Source organism: Chenopodium quinoa, unplaced genomic scaffold, assembly GCF_001683475.1.
Source record: "Chenopodium quinoa cultivar QQ74 unplaced genomic scaffold, ASM168347v1, whole genome shotgun sequence".
Classification (NCBI taxonomy): Eukaryota; Viridiplantae; Streptophyta; class Magnoliopsida; order Caryophyllales; family Amaranthaceae; genus Chenopodium; species Chenopodium quinoa.
The window spans coordinates 3,001,907-3,008,070 of record NW_018743262.1 but is presented as its reverse complement, the minus strand read 5'-3'; the positions used below and the strand labels follow the sequence as shown (position 1 = coordinate 3,008,070).

The 6,164-nt window shown below is 34.1% G+C and overlaps 1 long non-coding RNA gene across 1 annotated transcript; it reads left to right on the top strand.

The window, feature by feature from the left end:
- Positions 1-883: 883 nt before the first annotated feature.
- On the top strand, positions 884-2,052 carry LOC110735308. Its single transcript, XR_002514067.1, has 2 exons — positions 884-1,366; positions 1,855-2,052. It is a non-coding gene; the product is annotated as an uncharacterized LOC110735308 (long non-coding RNA).
- Positions 2,053-6,164: the final 4,112 nt, after the last annotated feature.

The window sequence follows — 6,164 nt, the reverse complement described above, 5'->3', positions numbered from 1 at the left end:
GTTCCCTAAGATGTGGAAGATGGTCACAAAGCGGAAGAGGATCATTTCAAGCGAAGTAATCTTCGATAGTGTTCCCTGGATTGAGGAAGATTATCATGGCGGAATTGGAGGCAGTTACAAGCGCAGCAGTCTTCAAGCGGGATGACATTCTCTAGCTTGCAGGAGGTCATCAATACAACAAATACAGCAACAAATCAGTTACCTTCAGAGACGTGTGCTTGATGGTGCAAGATACGCGTTTCTTAACTCTTTTATCTGTTTTAACTAACGCTAGTTTGCAGGTATCGGCGTTACAAGAATGATTAAGGATTGCAGAACGTTCTGAATCATTCTCCGTCCCTATCGATGCTTTGACTTTTGTTTTCAAAACGTGCGTTTCTCCAAACTCAGTCAAAGTGGGGGCTTCTGTAGACACCCATTTGTGTCTCCCCAAAAACCAAACCCAGTGATGAGTACTTTTCACGTCAAATCATAATCGAATGAAGTGAAAGTGTGGAAATTTTAGTGTTGTGCACTACTACAAAACTTGGAAAAGATACCCGTAATTAAAGACCCGTTATTTAACTAACGGGTCTATTTGATATAAGAGATCCAATAATAATAATAACGGGTCTCTTATGTGTATGAATTTTGGTGCAAAAAAAAAAAAGGAGAGATAACAGACTCGTCATCAAAACTAACGGGTTTCTCTATTATATTAGGTCCCACAGTTAAATGGTGGGAGAAAAATGAGAGTGATAAGAGACCCGTTGTCTAAATTAACGGATCTTTTACCTTTGATCTTGACTGCAGCAACGATTATTGCACTTTATTTTATTTTATTTTTATCATTGCCCGTATTAAAAAAAAAAAAAAGAAAAAAAAAACCTCATTCATCTTCTCTCTTTAAAACATCCGCCTATCCCCAATCCCAAATCAAAACCCTCTTCCTCTCTTCTTTATGAATGAGCAGTTACTTACTCCAACCCCAAAGTAAAACCCTCATCCTCAATTTTTTTTTTATAAAATTCTCCTTCAATCTAGTGTTCGGCCAAAGAAAAATCAAACAAAATCCAATACCATTAAATTGGATCTATATCATACATTAAAATTTACCCGAAACTTTTGATTTTTTCTGCATTCTGCTCCTTAATTTACCTTCAACTTTAATGTATGATATAGATCCAATTCATCAGCCAACGTTGTTATAGAATTAATTTCCAAGCAATTAAGAAGAAAGAGAACAACAATGAAGGCAAATTAGAGTAGAAAAAGGAAGAAATTGGTACTACAGGTGGATAAAAGACGACACACAACGTATTTCGGCTGCTTCAAGTCGATGGAGATCGTCATGGTATCCTACCCTTTGAATTGCTCCTAATTGAAGGTATACTTCATTCTTCAACGGTAGAGAGATAATGAACCTCCTATGATAATAGTCTAATAGATCTGGAATTATGAATAATTGTTGTCTGATTAATGATCTAACTTCAGATCCAAATTGAGGTAATCTATTTAAAAATATATTTTTTTATTTCAGAATTTGTCTAAATATTTATATATTAATTGAGTTGTTATTGAACTTTTGATTGTATTTAATACTTTTCTTAACAAATTTATTCACCAAATGTTTTGCTTTTTTTTTTTTTTTTCCTTTTTTTTGAGGGATAACTGGATGTTATTGCTGAATACGAAGTATAGCAATTTTTTGTACTATAAATTGTAGTAGTCGCTTGTGATGTTGTGATTTTTTTCAACTCAAAACCTGTGGTTGTATTTAATTTTTCTTTCTTTTTTATTATATGTGTTTTTAAATAAGTTTTCTAGTAGAATTCTTATAATGACTAATTATTTTGTTTTAATTTGTTTTGTCAGGTTTACGTGACTGAATTCTCAAACAAAGGAGAAAGAAAATGGAGTACTAAAGTCTTATTGATGTAATTACAATTGTAATTAAATTTCAGTAACTTAAAATAATATTTTTCGTTATTATTGTATGTCGGAAGATTATTTGTATCACATCAATTTTAATTTAATCCATTGTTATTTTCAATGGTAGAATGTAACTTACAATTTTTTATTCTTCCGCCATTTTTATAAACATGAAAACGAAATTTTCAAAATTTAAATGCAAAGCTGCCAAACCACATAAAATAAAGCAAAAATAATTTTATTTTTAAAAAACTAGAGAACAAAAAGACCCGTTATGTGAAATGATAGGTCTGTTTGATAACACTAAACATACCCCATATCTTAAATAACAGGTCCCTTTTTCTTCTAAATTATTTATTTTATAACTAACGTAATAGACCTGTTATCAAAGACAACAGGTCTTTTTGACCTTGTAAACAGACCATCTCTAATGAACGGGTCTCTTTATCAAAGACACCCTTGAGATAGAGACCCGTTATGAAGCGGTCTATTAGGCATATTTTAACGGGTCTCTTCGCCAATTTTTGTAGTAGTGGTGGATAGTTTTAATTTCTTTTCTCCTCTCTCTGTTTTTGAAAACCTATTTTAAGAAAACAGTCGATCCAGTTTTGTTGGTCCATGATACGCGTCCGATAGTGGTGTAGTTGGATAGGGTTTGAAAAGAGCTTTCCAACGACATATTATAAGCCCAATTCCGATGAATATTGAGGAAGTTATGGCCAAATTACTAAACTGGGCTCGGTTTGAGTCTTATATGCGGCCCAATGATCTAGATGAGGGCCTAATATAGATTTATCATACCTAATGCAATTAAGAATGGTTTTAGTCTTCTAGATTCTTCTAGATGGTTCTTTTCATTCCTAATTTAATTAGCATTGATAAATTGACTTTTGTTGACTATTTAGAGTTTTAATCAGAATAAAAGAACGTTTTTTTAGGAAAATACAATTTTATCCTCCTGTACGGCATTTTTTATCTGATTTTAAGAAAACGCGTCAATAATTAAGTTAGCGCCAAACGCCGGCATTAGCGCCTGACGCTAAGCTTGGCGCCTGGCGCTATTGTCAGCGCCTGGCGCTAACCTCGTTTTACGCATCAGAACTCTGTTTTGATGTTTTATCTTTTTGGCTGATTTTCTTTATAAATAGCCTTCTAAAAACTCCGTTTTGATTCACCAACTCTCATCAAGATTTTCTTGATTACTCTCTCTCTCTCTCTTTTCTAAACTAGCCTTTTCTCAAATACAAAATTCCGCATTCGCAAGACTTAGATACACCTAGCCATATTCGAAGTTGTCTTCGCCCTAGACGTGAAAGGTTTAATTTCTAAGGGTTTGGTCCCAAATCTCTCTTTCAATTATTTAATTTAATTGTTGTTTAATTATTATTTTCCTTGAAGTTACTAACGCGTGTATTTTGTTATTAGAAAGAGGTACGAGGCATCCAAGTAATTGTTTTAATTGTTTACATTGTTATTATGATATTGAAATCATGCTTAGATTGTTATTTTGATTCCTAGTATCATGTATAGGGTAACTTTAGTACCAAGTATGATTAAAAGTATGATGCTTCCTACGTTCTTCCTAATATTTGTGATTGTTAGTATCATGTTAGGGCTAAAGCTTTGATCTTTATTGTTTAGTGACATGCTAGGGTTTGCTTTAATCTTGTTAGTATCATGCCTAGGATCTTGCTATTATTATGCTTTAACATGATTATGATTATTTTTAATTATGATTGTTATGATGATTTATTATGATGCTTGATATATTTTTTATTGTTATTGTTTGATCACACCTTTTATGTATGTTTAAGGGGAATTTGTACTTGTAATCACGCTTAATAAGATAATTATTAATCTTGTTTAGAGTTAATTTGATTATAATACAAGTGATCGCCAATAATAATTTTATTTGTGCATTCATATTCAACCAACATGGAGAAATAGGTTTAGGGTAATCTTATTGACTGCATGTTAGTCAGAAAGCGCACATGAATACGATCAGAATAAAGTAGAGGCCTATTATTAGGCAGGTTCAATCTCTTTTAGGTTGGATTTGTACTTTCATCCCCAAACTACCAGTCATGGTTCAAGACCTATTGGAGTTGACGATCTCTTAGATCGTTAAGGGGTGTAACCTTCACCTCGTGAACGGTTTACAAGTTCCTAAAAAACTTGTTGGCGACTCTTTTGCTCTATCTTCTTTCCCTTTGGACGCCACCGTACTTAAGTGTATGATCACAGTGGGGTTCAAGTTTGGGATTAATTCTTGAAATATTTCCTACAGTTTTTTGGCGACTCCACTGGAATATTTCAAGCATGTGTAGCGTATTGAGGAGGAAAATGAACCCACTATGAGAAGAAGATATGATTTAGAAAGCCAATTATCATCCTTGATGCTTGTTTGTGAAAAATCCTTATCTGATGTGTGTTTTGAGGATGATGATGATAATTTTGAGCAACCAATAGAGTGTGAGGATCCCTTTTGTGAGCATTTGAGTGATGGTGAAGGAGTTGAGAATGAAGAAAGTGTGAATTTCAAAAACCCCAACCCTCCTTCCCATCTTGATGAGCCTCAAGTGTATGTTTGTGAGCCTTCAATCTATGAGTATATAGACTCTTTTGAGGAAATGTCCATTTGTTTTTTGAGAGTCATATGAGGACTTATAGATTTTTCGATGATTTTATCGAGAACGCTTCTTGGGACTTAGATGAGTTTGAGATGAATCTAACTCCATTCATGCACGATTTTGAGGCCTTGGGTTTTGAGATAGTTGAAGGAAAGGTTGTTTATTGTGGTGGAAAGGAGATTGAGGTTTATCCCCTTGGAGTTTTTGAGCTTGAGGGAGGTGTAGATTAAGAGAGTTCTTCATTTGAGGACTCTATGATTGATTTTCATGCCTTCATTGGTGATGTGAGACCTTGTGTTGAGGGAGCAGCTACCCCTTTTCCCATTTCTCATACCCCTTTTTCTCAAAGGTTTGACCACATCCCTTCTTGTCCTATTTTTCTCCATTTCTATCTCAAATAGCCTATTGGGAGCCCTTTTCTATGGAAGATTTTCATGTCCCACATTTCATCATTTTTGAGGAAGAAAGGAAATATACCAACCAAAAATTTTCTGAGGAGGATTTGCCTTTTTCCTTTTCTTTCCCTTCTTATTTTCCCTCTTTATCTTCTTATTTTCTTTTATTTCCTTTTGATCCCTCTTCTTCTTTCTTTTGGCATCTCCCTTCTCACTTGCGTGCAATAATTTTGTTCACGTTCTTATCTTGTCATTTGCCTACCGTTTATCTTATGAAATGATTAGTAGTGCATTTGACAAGCTCTTGCGTGCGTTGAATTATTATTTTCTACAACAATCAAGCTTGGACCTTAAGCAAGCCTTTCTCGGGAAGTAACCCATGTTTTATTGCTTTCATTTTATTTTCTTTTTAGAATCGATTTTCTCTCATGGAAATGTTTGTGTTCCTTTTGCTAGGTACATGACTTGATGATATACTTTGGTGCATTGGTTTGAATCAAGAATCAAGGAAGATTGACTCCTATTTTGCTAGCATATGGAATACAAGAATCAATGATAGATGAACTTGGCTTTGAAAGGTTAAATTGGGTCATTTTCAAGTATTTACACAAACCTACCATCTGATAATATATTTCCTTGCTCTTTCTCTAATAGTTAATGCCTTCTTGGACGTGTGTTGATATTGTTGGACTAATCTCTTTGTTTTCCCCTCCCGTGGATTATTTGATTTGTGTTTGAGCATGTTGTCTCATTCAAGCATGGGGGGGGAGGGTTTTCTATCATGTTTTGTGGGAATTTGATTCAAATATTCCATGCACATTTGTATATGCATTTCCATGATTCTTTATCTTGAAAAAAAATCCAAAAAGATTTCTGTTTCTACTAAGGCAAATTTGCATTATGTTTTGTTTTGTTCTTGCTTTGGACATAATACTTTTGTACTTGTATAGTTGAATGTCTTTCTTCTTAAATGGTAACAGTGTGCACGGTTTGAGAGTATGTTTAGTTGATTCTAGGATAGAGTATGCTAAGGTAGTCGTTTAGAACTATTGGGACCTTGAAGCCGGATTCTATTGTTTTTGAACATTTGCAATTGCTTCCTTTTGGTGAATTTGAAACTAATAGTGAGTTTTTGCTACAACCTTGTGAGGTATCATGATTTTCTAGCCTTCTCCCTATCTTGCATGAGCGGCATGGATCCTTGACTATTGCGGACCTAATTTTGAAT